This window comes from Sceloporus occidentalis, unplaced genomic scaffold (genome assembly GCF_023333645.1).
Source record: "Sceloporus occidentalis isolate IW3139 unplaced genomic scaffold, rSceOcc1.0.p SCAF_7, whole genome shotgun sequence".
In the NCBI taxonomy this organism is placed as follows: domain Eukaryota; kingdom Metazoa; phylum Chordata; class Lepidosauria; order Squamata; family Phrynosomatidae; genus Sceloporus; species Sceloporus occidentalis.
The window spans coordinates 54,802,480-54,819,457 of NW_028316987.1; the positions used below are offsets into that span (position 1 = coordinate 54,802,480).

Sequence of the window (16,978 nt, forward strand, 5' to 3'; positions counted from 1 at the left end):
GATTTGCAAACTTTTATAGACAATTCATCCCTGATTTTGCTCAAGTGACGTTACCTATTACTACTCTGCTAAAAACCTCTAAGGGGGAAGGGAGAAAGCAGCGAGGGCAGAGCCCCCCAGGGATAGAGAAACCCAAGCCATCTAACAAGATTAACTGGACTCCAGAATGCACTAAGGCGTTTGCAGCTCTGAAGCAGTTGTTTAGCTCAGAGCCAATACTTAAGCACCCCGACCCCGAGCAGCCTTTCGTAGTGCAGGTGGATGCCTCGGATGCAGCAGTGGGGGCAGTATTATTGCAGCGGGATGAGGGAGGCCAGCTCAGACCTTGTGCCTATTCCTCCAAGAAGTTTGATTCGACGCAAGCCCTTTGGCCATGCTGGGAAAAAGAATCATTTGCTATTAAGTGGGCTTTAGACACTTGGAGGCAATTCTTGGAGGGGGCTCCCCACCCCTTCGAAGTATGGACGGATCACCGGAACTTAGAGGCATTGCAGACTCTGAGGCAGCTAAGCCCAAAACAGCGCCGATGGGCTAAAGATTTCTTTAAATTCAATTTTACCATAAAATTCATCCCAGGGAGGGAGAATGGGCTGGCTGATGGGCTTTCACGGATGCACGGGCCTGGGGAGAAGGAGGAGTTGGAGAAACAGGCCCTGTTCACAGCACAACAGCTGGGGCTAGGGGTGACCACACGAAGCCAGACAAAAAGGGAACAAGAGCGGGCAGTCGCAGACTTAGACCCCCTATTACGAGAGATCCTCCAAGCTTACGAAGGGGATCTAGAAATCAATAATTTGAAAAGTGAATTACAGCAGACGGAGCATGGATTGTGGGGCAAGGACAATAAGATATATGTGCCCGAGGACTTAAGGGCTAATGTAATGGCAGCGTGCCATGATGTCAAGGCGGCGGGACATTGGGGATTTGTGAAAACTTGGCACACTCTGCGAAGCAAATATTGGTGGCCAGGGGTGCGGAAAGAGGTGGAGAACTATGTTCAAAGCTGCGTGGTTTGCGCCAGAGCTAAGCCTAACACAGGGAAACCTAGTGGGTTGTTAAGGCCATTGGAAACCCCCACTCGGCCCTGGCAACACATAGGCATGGACTTTATTACAGACTTGCCTGACAGCAAGGGCAAGGACACCATTTGGGTGATCGCAGACTTGTTTTCCAAGCAAGTGCATTACGTGGGGTGTAAGGGGGTACCCAGCGCGCCACGGTTGGCAGAGTTGTTCATAGAAAATGTGTACCGGTTACATTGTTTACCAGATAAGATAGTCTCCGATAGAGGAGGAACCTTTATTTCTCAATTTTGGAGGTGCTTACAGGACAAATTAGGGGTGCAATTAGCGCTGAGCACGGCTTTTCACCCAGCTACAGATGGTCAGGTGGAACGCACTAATCAGTGTGTGGAAAGATACCTTAGATGTTATGTAAACCACCTGCAAGACAACTGGATGGACCTGTTGCCTCACGCGGAGGTAGCGTTTAACATGGGGGTACACGCCAGTACAGGAGTGTCACCATTTCAGGCTGTATACGGCTACGAGCCAAGAGTCATCCCTCGACTAACTCCAGCCCCGGAGGATCCAGTGTCAGTGGGGAATTGGAGCCAACTATTAAGAGACAATTGGGGGAAGGTTGAAGATGCTCTAAAGCAAGCTAAGCTAGACTACAAAAGGTTTGCGGATCAACACCGGAAACCAAGTTGGGATATCAAAGTGGGGGACAAAGTTTTTCTATCGACAAAAAACTTGAAGTGTCGGCTGCCTTGCAAAAAATTGGGACCTAAGTTTGTGGGACCTTTTAAGGTCAAACGGCTAATCACAGAGGTGACGGCCGAGTTAGACCTTCCAAAAATGTATAAACATTTACACAATGTTTTCCATTTCAGTTTGTTGAAACCAGCGATTGGGAGGAGTAACGAAGACGATGAGAAAATGGAACCACTGCCTCTGCTGATTGGAGGAGAATAGCATTTTGAGATTGTAAAAGTGTTGGACTCTAGGATGATGCGGGGGCAATTAGAATATTTGGTGCAGTGGAAACATTTCCCTGTAGACATGGCTGAATGGGTGAACGTAAAAGATGTAAATGCTGATAAGTTGGTTAAAGAGTTCCATCTGGCTTATCCTGACAAGCCAAAAGGAGGGCGATAGGGCTTGGGGAGGCAGACTGTCAGAATCCACCTTCAGTTAAGTATTCAGGGTGTCTTCTGCCAGATAGATAGATGGATAGATAGATGGTAAATAGATGGATAGATAGATGGATAGTCGTTAGGCAGTCGTGGTGTTTGGCCAGATAGATAGATGGCCAGATAGAGAGTGACATGGATAGATAAATGACGAGATAGATAGATAGAGGGATAGATAGATTGATAGACAAATAGATAGATAGATAGATAGATAGATAGATAGATAGATAGAGGGATAAATAGAGAGATGAATAGACAAACCGACAGACAGTTAGACAAGCAAACAAACAGACAGACAGATAGATGGATAGAAGAATAGACCGATGAATAGATAGATAGATAGATAGATTGATAGATTGATAGATAGATAGATAGATAGATAGATAGATAGATAGATAGATAGATAGATAACCAAACGGGCAGCAACGTTGGAACGAGTGGAGAAGGGTTCCATGGGGAATGAGCCGGATGGTCACGTAGGACATGGCAGCAGGTAAATTATGAGGGGCTATTGGGAATCTGAGGCCAATCTGGTATACAGCCTTAGATCTCTGCGCCATAGGAAAAGCCAGGAACCAAATGGTCAACAAACCCCTCCTTACTTTACAGATCAAAGAAAGGGTTTCTACATCAAAGGGAAAGGTGCTGGGAAACAACTCAATGGGAGGGGTTGGAGGGAATCTTAAGGTTCTGATTTCATTCTGAGTCTTCAGTTTTGGCAAAGACGTGGCAAGAATACTTTGTTCCAGTTCTATCAATAAATTTTCTGTTTCATCTGAAGTTTGTTGTGGATCTTTGGCCAGAGTATTTCCAGAGTCTCACACTGTTTACATGACGCACCCCCCCAATGTCGCCTGATGCTGCGCCAAGGCCCCATCATAGAATTCACTCCTTCCACCGGTCCAGTTCAGGACTGTGGTGGTGGCCTGGATTGGGACTGGGCACATGCAGTTGCTGTGGTTCCAGTGCAAACAGCGCTGGTGCAGTCTCCCGCTACTCTATTTGGCCTGTCTGGTTCAGGCCTAAGTGATCTGGAAACTCTTTGAAATAATTCCTGTCCTTTGGGGAAAATACTTGTCTTTTCTTCTTAAAAAATCTTTACAAAAAAGCAGTTTTATGTTTATTTCTTTACACCATGCAATAAAAGCTTCACTCAAGACTTTGTTTTCTGCACACTTAGAAAGCAAAGAGAACCCGTTTCTTTATTTCAGGTTCTTGACACAGATATGATCCTAGAATAAAGTAGCAATACTGGATGGGAATATTTCCTGCTGTGTTTGCTGTCTTTGGCAATCGTATTTTTGAAAGCACATGTAAAAACAAAAGTTTGTGGAAAATTGCTTATCCTGTATATTGGGCACTGTGGTGTGAAGAGAAACATATGTTCTTGGTTAAACTTTTAAAAACCTCACTTCTGTAAATTTTTACTCTGTAATATAATTTTGGTGTTGAAATATGAGCTCTGTGATTGTAGCAAAAGTATTTCATGATGTCCCCCAGGGAACTTGATTTGCGTTCAAAATCCTTTGCCCCGGTGGCGGCGGCTTCTTTTTTTTTAAGGATTGTTTTCCTGGTGAAAGTAAAAATAGCTGCAGTTAGTGTGTACAGTGCATGGCCTCAGCATTCCAGAAATTGTCTGAAGACGAGAGAAAAAAAATTGAAACAAACATCTGCTTATATTGTTCATCCCATTGTTCCATATTAATCCAGATTCTGCATGTAGAGCTGCATATGGCTCCTTAAATTCAGAGAATCATTTGCTTGATAAAAAAAACAACAACCATCCAAAATTATCCTCTTTACAATCTTTGTTTAAATTTTCTGATCTAGGCTAGCCCCCTAAAGAATATAAGTTCAAAGCTTTCCATATTTAGAAGAATTTCTGCCTTTTTAGTGTTGATGCATGGATGACATAAGGAGTGCTGCTGTATTAAGGCAAACCAGTGGATATTCTGATCTGACTTGCATTGTATCCCAACTTGTTTTTCTAGAGTCTCGGGCACAGAGTCTTTTCCTAGCACAGCTACTTGAGATTTAACTACAGAGGGTGGTGAGTGAATTCTCCCACTGAGCTATGACCCAGTTAATAAATCCCCAGTATCCCCAAACAAGATAAACCTGTAAGTTACATTTAATTTAGTATAATCCTTGTTTCACCAGATAGGGAGGTTTATAAATCACTTGGTTATTATATAAATTTGAGTCTGGGCTCTGCCATACTGGTGAAAGGCATTATATACAGAGGCGGGATACAGACCGCCATAAAGTACGTCTTCTATACGTACTAGGGTTAGGAAGGTGCGGTGCTTCCGCACCCCCCTAACCCTAGTACGTATAGAATACGTACAACATGGCGGCGCCCCTTCCACATGGGCGCCGCCATGTTTACGTATCGGACGCTGAGCGTCCGTACGTGTCGCGGCGCCTATGACGTCGCGAGTCCGCGCCAGGCGCCTCGCGACGTCATAAAGGCGCCGCAAAAAGAAGCTCCGAAATGGAGCTTCTTTTTTGCTCCGCGCGGGAGCCGCGCGGTTTGGCTGCTGCGGCTCCCTCGCGGAGCAAATGGCGCCGGCGGGAGACCGCCGCAAAGCGGCGGTCTGTATCCCGCCAGAGAGAAGATGGAAAGGTAGTGTTTCCTTAATGGTCTTCCCATTGATCCTTTTCTGGTTCTGCAACTTCTTCCTGGGAACAAGAGATTTCAAGAGCTTATTTAAGGCCAGCTGGGTCCAAACTATATATAGCAGGAGTGGGCCTAGTGCAGCTTGAGGGCTGCCTGTGGCTCCTGGACCCCACATATGTGCTATAGAAGTCCCCATGCACCCCAACCACTTCCAAACATTGTTTTAAAAATTCACTGTGGATTTGGGGCTGTTTTTGACCCCAAATCATGCAGAAACCTCCCCCCCCACATACATGAACACATGTGAAAACACCCCTCACAACCTTGTAAGCACCCCATAATGCTATACTACCCTCAAATACTTTCACTTTCAGCTGCAGTCCCTCCCAAAATGGTTATAAGAAGTGATGCAATGTCATTTCTTGCTGACATTTTGATAGAGACTGAAGAGGAAAATAGAGATATTAGGGTTTGCCGTTGAGAGGTGTGGCTTGTGGGTTGGTCTTGGGGGAAAACTGACCTCTGACCCCCATGCCGTTGCTCATCTCCTCTATATAGAATATAATTGTAATTGCAGTGGCCAAAAAACAAAAAAACTCTCTACAGTACTTAGTCACAGTACAGCCCAAGCTCATTTTGCTTTGATGTCACCTTGTGTTCTTGTGCCACTTATTTCTGGTTTAAAGGACACAAGGTAGAGCCAAAGTAAAATGAGCAGAGCCAGATGTCATTCTAACCAATTTGGAATTTCCTTCGAAATGTACAAAACACAACCTAAGTCTATGCAATGTATGCTCAGGAGTAAGCCCAAAGACAGAAACCTTACAGGTTAAAGACTACCACCCAGTTCTATTCAGTTGCTTTCAAGTCTGGAAATCATAGTTCAGTGTAATGCAACAACTTTCTGGGCTTGAAATATACCCTCTTACTCAGAAACACCTAGAGTTAGTGGGGAAAGGGGGAGTCTTTGCACACTGTATCTTCATTCACTGGAAGTTCTCCCTCCCTTCACAGCACTATGCCAAGTAATCAATAAGCGCAGTCTGCCATTTAAAAACCCAATTTGTTAATATTAGAGTCTTAAAATGATGTGAGGCAGGAGGCATTGAATTATTTGGTGGCTACTGATTGAAATTTCACCCAGCACAAGCTTAATCTTATCAAGGTGTATAGTCAGGCATGCAGCTGCTGTTCGTTTTCCCACAGCCCTTCATTATGTTAGTAAAAGAAGAATGAATGAGGTCGTGACTTCAGCACTATCCTCTAAGTACACTTTTCTAGGCTTGTTAAATTGTATGCTGCTTCATAATTTTTTGTAGGGAAAAATCTTCATTTGTGTCCATAAATGGAAATGTATGTATCTGACAGAATTCTGGCTGAAAGATGAGATCACACTCAATTTGTTATCTGCAGAACTCAGAAAATGGATTTTTGTGGAAAATGAGTAGGATTACAGCAGCCTTCCCCAAACTAATGGCCTCCACATGTTTTGGACTACAGTTTCCATCAATCAGCATGGTGGCCGTTGGATGACAGCATCACTGCCGATTTATGAAATTTCAAGTGGCACTCTTCAACAAGCAGAATAACCTATAATTGCCTGTTGTGTGTGCTGCATATTGACCAGTCTTAGTTATTTTGTGTTGTAGGCCTAATGAAGTGGATATTCAAATTCCTGAATAGTTTTTAAACCTGATGTATTTTACAGAAACTCGTGTAGAAACTTAAACTTTATGTAGTTTGTAGACAATTTTAATGACTGAGGAAAGGGATGCAGTAACGACACAGTCTTCAGTTTCCTGGATTATAAGGCATTTTGAGGCTTTGGTTTTAGCAGATTAGATTATTCATGAATTTGAGTAATATGTTCTCTCTAGGAGTCTCTAGGTCCTCCAGCATGACTCTGCTGGAGGTTGATCTTAGGGGTCAAGTAGACCAGCAGCTTGGAGTGGCCTCTGGCTTCTGCAGCTCAGGTTGCTTTTTGTTTGGTGTGGAACTGCAGTGACTAGATGCTGCAGTCTTGAGGCTGGCCACCGCCGTGCTCTGCAATGGAGTGCTGGCAAGGAGTGATTTTTTTTGCACTCCATTTGCAGTTGGGTTTGGGCCATGTTAGCCAGCCTTGGTGCAGTCCCATGCCGAATGGGGAGTGACCAGAGGATGCTCCAAGCTGCCATGGCGATCCCCAGGAAGCTCATCAATGTTAAAATCATCTTGTCCAATAGAAAATTTGAAACAGTTACAAAATCTACTGCACTGCTACGTCCACACTTTGTTCACCTTAAAATGAACAAAATTTGGCTACCAGTCCTGAGGAATAACAAAATAAGGACTCAGCAAATGCAAATGGAAAACCATTCAGAGTCAGGGGCTTTCCCAGCAGATAATGATCACCAATTAGCAGACATTAATCCTCCTTTGCATTAGCCTCCCAGCCTGAGGCTGGCCATCAGCACAAAACAATACACATGCAAACCACTCCTGCATTCCCAGGCTCACATACTATATATACACCCAACTTTTTCCAGGCAAAGCATTCTCTGAAGATGCCAGCCACAGGTGCTGGCGAAACGTCAGGAAAATTTTCTAGAACATGGCCACATAGCCCGAAAAAACCACAAAAAAACCAAAAGGAAGTTTCTTTGTCAGAGACTTGGTTAACTGAAGTATACTTGTAATTTTAACCAATCTATGGCTGCACAGTGTTTCACTTGTACATAAAAATAACAACACCTTTGTGTTTATTTCATATAAATGTCACCCTGGAACAGCTTACACAGTATATACTCTGTGAAGGTAATTTGAATTTTTTAAGGAAGTGTACCATCTCAGTACATGTTTGTCTCATATCTGTACCGGATGAGCCAACTATATTATAGAACTTGATTTGGTACCTTGACAGATTGGACTGGATTTATCTAAAGAATGTAGTGTCTAGCTGAGCATTGAGGAGTTGCCTTTCCTGGCTCAAAGTACTGATGTCTGATTATAACTTGGTTAAACCCAATGTTTTTTATGTCATGAATCATGCCAAAGCCTCTTTTTAAAGTATTAGTGAAATAACTACTTTGGTCTAATGATTAGTTTGTGAAACTATCCAAGTCAATCTAAAATACTGCAAGCTGGATTGAATTAATGTATGCTAGTAGTAGTGGAGCATATGTTTGTATGGGGTGAAAGCCAAGAAATTCCACTTCCTGGCGTCAAAACAGTTAAACAAAGTTTGGAACACTCATGTTTCTAAATCTGCCATGTGTGAGGCGAAAGTCCTTATCCTATAAGTTGGCCTTGATTTTATTAAATTGTCCTGCTACATTTATTTGGTGTTTTGTGAAATCTTGTCTGTAACTTGTATGAGATATGTGAAGCTCTCAATGTAATAGACAGGATAAAGTTCATAATAAACAACATCTTTCTAAGAACACCTAACAAAATTTGGACATAGATTTCACTGCCCATTATTCCTGTACTCTTATACTGTTGGGTTGACATTGCATGAGATCCCCCTACATTTTATAAGTTATATCTCCTTGGGGAATTACTATGGCTGTAAACATGTAGCCTGAGCAGCCAGTTTTTAAAAGTTGAAAACCCGTTTATCTGGTATATTTTATTATTTTATTATGGTTATTGGTGCTTCTGCCTCCAGAAACCAGTATGATGTAGTGGTTTGAGCATTGGACTATTACTCTGGACAACAGGGTTTGAATCCAGGCTCAGCCATGAAACTCCTTGGGCAAGTCACACTCTCTCATCCTCTGAGGATGGCAATTGCACCCCCATTACAGTTTTGCCTTAGGGTCGCCATAAGTAAAAAAATGACTTGGAGACACACAACAACAAAAGCCTCCAGAAACAAATGTTTTCTCTTCCTGCAACACCACTATTAGCATAGGATTTTTTCCAAGGTGAACATGCAGCGATTTGTGACATTGACTGATATCCTGTTCAGTAGTTATTTGATTGTAAACTGGATTTATGATTTCATAACTTTTGGGATCCATGTTTACTGTTGCTAAAAAGTGAACATAACCCCCCAAAAAACTACCTTTTGAATGAGGCTGTATCCCAACTCAAGAGTTTCCAAGGCACTGCAGATTGAGGTGGCAGGAAATTGCATCTGCAGTTCTCTGAAGGATGCATTGAGACAGCAGTTGCAACTCAGTCTCTCCACCTGTGAGTGCACCCTAAAACCAAGACAGTGCTGCTTGTATCATTTCCCCATGCCTTGATCTTTTGTTGGAAACCCTTTGGTTGGGGCACTGAAAAGGTAGATTTTTGCAGAGTAGAATTGCTAGACATAGATCTGTCTGATGATGCTGTGTCTTGACCATTATGACAATCAACATTAATACAATTAACACTATATTTAGAAAAAGTACTCCCTTGAGTAGTGAAAGACATCTGTTTTCCCCATCTGTTTATCTTGGTTTTAGTATTTGTGTGTGCAGGTGTGAGAATGGTCATTGGAAGGTAAACACTGCCTTAATTTGTAAGTCCAAATGTCAAGAGATCTTGGTCACTACTCTCAACCTTCACTGAAATGGTTCCTGCTACAGGCATTAAAAAAAACTAGGATCAGGCATCAATCATCCTGCAGTCCACAAACCACATTTATAGGGGGGCTCGCTTCCTTTCAATTAATGCATTGATTCATTCATTGTATGTACAGTGCTGTGTAAATTTACAGCGCTATAGAAATAAAACTTAATAATAATAATAATAATAATAATAATAATTCATTGTTGCTCCTATTTTTTTAAAGGTTTCTTTTGTGTGTCTGGTCTGACTGCTTTAAAAAATAAAATAGAAGTCTAATTGTATACTGACTAATAACCAGGCTGCCTTGTCTCTTAAAGAAGCAATATTCTTCTCACACCCTTTTTCTAATCCTGTGATTTGTTGTTATTATTTGTTGTGAAATTTGCTACAGTTTATGAAAACTGTGTAAATGAGATCAAAGTAATAGCTACTTTGCTCACTGAACTCTTTTGTGCTGAATGTTGGGCCTGTGGTCAAGGTGGTTCTTAGACGCTCATAATATTTCCCGGTCTTGGAGGTTATTTTGATAGAACTGCGTCAAAAAGAATGGTTGGCATTGTGCTGAAATATGCTATTGTATATATCCATTAGCACTGAAGTGTAACATGAAACTATCTGTTGCCATATCTGGCATGGCTGACACATAAAGACATGCACAATTCTTTTTTTTCCAAATTAGAAAACAAATTAACCTACAAAAGCTGAATGGCATTGTCTTTAATCCAATTTCTCCCCAGAGCCATGTGTATGTTTGCCATAAAGTCTTCCAAAATCCACCATTTTATTTATTTATTTATTTGTTTGTTTGATTGATTGATTGATGAACAGAACGGTGCTGGATTAAACTGGCTTCGATTTTTTCTAATCTCTTAAATTTTTGGGGGGAGTAATTTGATTGCCATTTTTGTGCTTTTTCCTGCTGGTCAGTATTTTTTTTTTTAAATGATGTAATGGGAGACCACCAATGAATACTAGGTACTATGAGTTATATTTCAGAAGAAGGAACTGACAAAACAACTGTTAAGTATTCCTTTCTTAAGAAAATCCTATGAATTTCTTGGGATTACTATAAATCAGCAAGAGACTTGAAGGGACCAAATACATACTTTCAGGACCATGCCTATTATTCAAAGTGTGGTTGTATAATAGAGTCATAAAGGCTTTATATAATACAGTTTGTGCTCTGCATCCATGGATTCTGCATCCACGAATTCAACTACCCACCCACCATATTCAATCTCTCCCAAAACATTCCACAAGGCAGACTTTGATTTTGCCATTTTATATAAGGTGTGCCATTTTACTATGCCATTGTATAATTAGACTAGAGCAGCCATAGATTTTGGTATCCACAGAGAATCCTTGAACAATGCCCCAGTGGATGCTGAGGGCCCACTATATTAGCATATGTATTTGTAACAGGGTCTTTGTGTGTGTGTTTTTCCCCTAATGATCGACAACATGGAGTCTATGTTTCTCATAGATCCATCCGTTGATATTTTCATTGAGCTATCTGCCACAACTCAAAGATCCCTTTCTGGGTCATTCACTGCATTTCCCGATAGTATATATACTTTTGGCTATATCTTTTGAATTGTTGTGTGCCTTCAAGTGGATTCTTGACCTATGGTGACCCTATCATAGAGTTTGCTTGGCAAGATTTATTCAGAAGAAGTTTGCCATTGTGTTTCTCCAAAACTGAAAGACTTGACCAAGAAATACCATAGGGAGTTGAAGGCCAAAACAATCCCATAGGAGTTCCATGGCAGAGCAGAATTTCGAACTCTGGTTTTCCAGTCCACCCCTCAAATCAGTACACCACACTGGCTCTCTTCCAAGAATAAAAGTGTTCCAAATCATGTATCAGTAATTTATTATTTTTTAATATGGTCTGTGTACTAACAAGTAAATTGTGACTAGAATAGTATGTTTTAAGTCTTTAAAGGATGAATTAAGCTGAAATGAAAGAAAATCTCTTCCATTTGTACATGGCATCTTAAAGAGAGCCATATTGCCTCAAGATTCTGGGGGCCCATGCACTGTCTGTAAAACTGGCTCTTAATGCAGTAAACCTGTTTCTATTCAGCAAAACCCATATATTTATTTTGATTCAAAAACAAATAGAAATTAATTCCAACGTTTTATAGTATTTTGGAAAGCTAAACCTTTTTGTTTTGCTATCTAATGGCAAAGTGCAATGTACTTTTTATTCTTGTCAATAAAGTGTATTTTATTACTCTATCCTTCATACTAACATCAGTGTAAAATGGGATGTAGCTTCATGCAATTGAGAAATTACTAAACCTACATATAATATGAATTCCAAAGTTATTTGATCTCCCTGTGGTTTTAATGCTAGTTAATTTATTTATACAAAGCCCCTTTAAAACATACAGCTTAATGCAAAACATATGCTATCGTCTAGTTCCCTGTGACAGTGGAGGGAATACCAATCTTCTGTTATAAGTACTTTTTTCTTTTTAAAAATATCATTCTTATCCAATTAATTGATACTTCCTGGGGATAAATAACTTTCTCACGATAAAATGACATATGCTGCTCTATTACACTGGTTTTAAAATTATATGTTCTCAGGAATGGGGGGAGATAATTAATAGGATTGATTAAGTGGCTTACATGTTCCAAGTGTTTGTGCCTTTCCTTTCCTTCACAGGTCTCAGGTGCCTGAATCCAACATCACCAAAAATGGCTGATAGCTGCTTGGGCACAGCGTTATAAGCCTGCCAAGTCTTGGATGAAGTCCCATAGGACTTGCTGTCCTATGAGGCTTTGCCCTGAGAGCCGGCACTCGAAATCCCACAATAGTGATGCCATTGCGAGACCTTGACCAGGGCCTGCTCTGAGCCACTGCTCAGATTGGGCCAAAGCAGTAGTGGCTGGCCAGAAGGCTTGGCACAAAAGTACCCCTTCTGGGAGGTGTTGGAGTAAGTCATAGCTGCAGTTGGGAAACCACACTGCTGGTTTCCACTATTTCAATGGAATATTTCATCATTTCAAGTCCCTATGGGACTTCCAACTCTGGACTCCCTGAGACCTGGCACTCAAAATCCTGCAATAGCAATGCCATTGTGAGACTTTGACCAGGGCCTGCTCTGAGCCACTGCTCAGAGTTGGCCAAAGCAACAGTGGCCAGTCAGAAGTCTTGGCACAAAATATTCCCTCTGGGAGGTGTTAGGATAAGTCATAGCTGCAGTGGGGAAACCACACTGGTGGTTTCCATTATTTTACTATCAGATGCTCAATATTACATATTTCCCATATGTGTGGTCATCCCATATTACTCTCATACTCTCTGTTCAATGAGGTAGGCAGAGCTTGAAACATTAGCTATGAAAATTAATTTAATAGCATTAACTTTTAGAAATTGGAATGTGAATTCACTAATATTAGCAATAGTAACTGAAATTGTTTCATTTGATAAATTATACCAGTTTATCTAATTAAATTGTTGATTAAACTGTTGATTAGATTGTTAGTGTTGGGCTAGACTGTAGGATTTAGAGATGATGGCACAGAGGTTCTTACTGTTCACTTTAGGAAAGCATATCTTGCTGTTGGCTCCTCCAAAGGTCAGTTGCATTCTTCCAATCTGGAATTTTTCTCAAATTGACTACAAAGTCCATGATATGAGTACTGCCTGATAATCATGGGATTCCAGGATATCTGGAAAATGTTAGATCAGGAAGGCTGTTCCAAAGCATGAGATCTCATTTTACAACCTCATCAATTCAGTTTGTCATCTATCTGTATCTCTGAGCTTTATCACACTGCGTTCCTTCCGTTCCTTCCGTTCCGTTCCGTTCTGAGCACGGAACGGAAGGAGTAGGGACGAGTGGGGGACAGATTTTACCGCACGCACCTGTCCCTCATTCGTTCCGTTCCCCCTCTCTTCCGTTCTTAATCCGTTCCAGAGGGGAAAATTTTTGAGAACTGTTCTGAACAGTTCTCAAAAAGCTTTCCCTCTGGAACGGAATGGGCAGGGAAGAGAGGGGGAACGGAACGAGTGAGGGACGGGTGTGTGTGGTAAAATCCATCCCCCACTCGTTTCTGTTTCCTGCCGGGCCGGGCCGAGAACCCAGTGCGATAAAGCTCTCTGTTTTCTTTCCACCCCCACTAATACATCACTAATTCTTCAGGTGCTTTGCTTGTTAAAGGCTACTGAAGAGTGATTTCAGTTAGAGGACACTAATTGACCTCAAGTACAGAAATATGGATAGCTGCCATACTGATAATCAAATGAAGACTAGAGAATTTTTAATATGGAATTCTTAATCTGAAATTTCTAAAAATTCTTACTAAGAAAATAATCTGAAAATTCTGAGCATATGTAGACTATTTTCCTCTACAGATGAATTGCTGGTCCTTTCTGCTTCTCGACTTCCAATCAAGAAGTGTGGTTTGAAAAGATTAATGTGGTATAGAGATGGCAAATCTCAATTTTTCCAATTCCAGAGGGTGTCGAGAACATGTTTTTCATTCCCTAGATTCGAGACACATATAGCTTCAAGACACATGTGGCTTCCCCCTGTACAATTTTTCTATGACGTTTTGCAGCATGCACATAAAACTGCACTGTGTAACTTTCAGCACTGAAATTGAAAACTATATAGCTTTTCTTACGGAAAGGAAATTATGTCACATTCAAATCAGCAAAAGCTGCAGCTTCTATCAGCCCAAGTTTCTTTTCCTACCACGTAATATTTAGTTTGTGCAGCATTCAAACTGATGAAAAAGGTGCATGAAAAGACTAAGAGTGTAGGTTTTCACAGCAAATGTATTTATTTATTGATTTATAACCTGCCTCTCTTCTTATACAGGACCCAGGGCAGCCTACAACATGTAAAAAGCAAGATACAATTAAAATACTGTGTATACAAAAGTTTTAAAAGCATTAAATAATAGTACAATTAAAAACAAGATTAAAACTAAATAAAATCATGGATCGTGATTTAAAAACAAAAATACAGCAGCCCATTACAAATCCTTTCTGCTACAGAGATTTTCAGCCTTACACCTGCTTTAAGAAAAACGCCCTAGCCTCCAGTGAAAAGAAAGGAGAGAGAGGGCCAACCAAACCACCTGTGGGAGGGAATTCCATAATCTGTAAGCAACCATGGAAAAGGCTGTCTCCCAAGTCCGCAGCAAAAATGCTTGCTATGGTGGTGGGACCAAGGGAAGGCCTTAACCCAAAGATCTTAAACTCAGGCAGGGTTACCTGGGGGTATATGATATTTTTTGCCCTAGACTTTAGGACTACCGTAAATTGATTGTTAAATCTGACTTGTGGCTTGTTCTTTAACATTTATATCCTGGTTCTTGATTCTCAGGCTTGTGAGTCATCTTAGATTTCTGTTTACAGTCTAGTCCTGAATAGCTTGTCTCACCTTTACACTCTTACTCACAAATCCAGTCTCTGGTTCCAGAATCTGCAATGGTGACATTTAGCTTTCTCTTGTTTTCCGAGGAAACAGTCTTCAGTTCCTGCCCTCACACAGTTGAGCACATAAACTGCTACCATTGTATAAAAGAGGAAGCTTTCTCTGTCATCCAGGTGTTCAATGGAGTAGCATTGCTGTCAGGAAGCTGAATAGCATTTGCAGGAAAAAAACAATGAAAGTTCCTCCATTTCTAAAAAGAAAAAAGATAAAAAAGTTTTATTAAAAATGACTGTTTCTTTGGCCTGACTTCTTTGTCAGGATGCAGCTCATGTGTAGAATTGATTCTTTCTTATTTGCATTTGAAATAGCTTGCATTGTCTTGATTTGGATTCCTAATAATGGGAGTTACTGGCACTGTGTACCTAAAATCTGTGGGTATGAGGGAAAAGGCCCTGCTCATTCTAATGTCGTGTTTTTAAATAATGAGATTATGCTTGAACTTCTAATTATGAGCACATGTGGCAACCCTACTGTGCCTCTCTGTCTCATAGTTATTAATTTATCTGTTGCAGTGAACCATTCATACATATTTTTAGTATAATAGCAAAGTACAGGACTGACATCATATTGTTATTTGTCCTGCTGGAGAACTCTCAGTGTTAGTAAATGATGGCTCAGCTGCTGGGACCTATAGGACAGTTTTGCATAATATAGGGTACATTGTCATCTATGCTCCACCATAACTAATTGATAACAGTTTTCTATAAGTTAGTATCTGTATTATATAACTGTCTTGCTTTGTTGTTCCATTAAAAATTCTTTTTCACAGTTACGATTTGGGTTTCAGAAAGCAAGAAAATCCATCATGATACACATATGCCTACTTGAACAAGTAGAGAAATTCTCTCACTTTTGCCAGCACTTATGTGAAGTGGGAGAATTTTGTCTATTAGTCTCCCTTTCCTTGTATGCTGCAGAACTTCCAGGTTGCAGGGGAATGGATTTTCAAGGAGATTACGGGGGCCTGCAGTAGGAGGGGAGAAGGGTAACTTGGCAACAGGAACACGATTCTGTCCAGGCTTCCTTGGATTCAGGTGTTTTACATCTTCATTTAGCATATTTTTCTGTTTGTTTGATATGTTCCCTGTACAGCTTTCCCTTATACCGTCTTGTAAAATGGCTGTTGTTTCTGAAGCACTTTTGCTGCACCAGTGTACTCCAAAGTTTGGAAATAGCACATTCAAAATAATGATGTTATCTGTAACACATTGCTTGTTTGGTGACAAGGGGCTAACAAAGTTGCTTTTAAAGAAACAGTATAAGAACATAGAATGTCACTCTCCCCCCCCCCCCCACCATTTAAGTAACATTTACTTGTGACATTAATACATTGTTCTTTGGGGGTGCAATTTTAGGTGATTTAGGGATGTCTCATTTCATGAAGGTTTTTTTTAAAGCTTAAAATGTACAGTAAAACATTAGTTCACAGTGTATTATCCTCTACACTTATCCCCTCTTTGCTCATAAAAATAATTCCTGGCAACTCTGCAATTATTTATTTTCTTTTACTACATAGTTATGGTTTGCAGTTCTTCATTCAGTGTAAGTCATTCAAGTATGTTAGCTTCATTCTCCTATTAAACTTCCATTTCTAGGCATAATTAATTTTCTAGAATCTTTAATTAACTGCACTTCTAAATTCTTATGTCTTAACTTGGTGATTCCCCATGACCACCAGGTCCAACATGCATCTTTTTTTTCATAGTGCCTTCTACTTTTGTGCCAGCTCTTCCCTGTATCTGACCTTCTAGTTCATAGACAGAGAAAGTGCAGCCAACATATCATATGCATCCCCTAAACCTCACTTTTCCAGCCCTTCAGAGACTCCAAACTCTCCAATTAATTGTGGAAAAAATAAGCAAATGTTGGTGTGATTTTTTTTTTGCCTGACAACTGAACAGAACATCCACCCCCAAACCACAAACATATGTGACAATTTCCACTCAAACCCCTAGAGACCACTAGCATCCCAAAATATAAAAAGTTATTAGCAGAAAATAATGGTGGCCTTGATCTTGCACTGTTCCTGGCCAAAAAATATTAAAAAAAATAGAATACAAATTTTCAGTCCTGTTTTTTAAAATTGTGTTGTTTCTGCATTGTTACTTTTAAATAATTAAAACATAGGTGCAAAAATTATTGGGGATGGACTAAAATCTAAGAGAA

At 40.6% G+C, this 16,978-nt stretch overlaps 1 protein-coding gene across 6 annotated transcripts in view; it reads left to right on the forward strand.

Annotated features, from left to right (window-relative positions):
- Positions 1-16,978, forward strand: part of RFTN1 (raftlin, lipid raft linker 1) — a 147,055-nt gene that overhangs the window by 65,545 nt on the left and 64,532 nt on the right. The gene's annotated exons all lie outside the window — the stretch shown is intronic.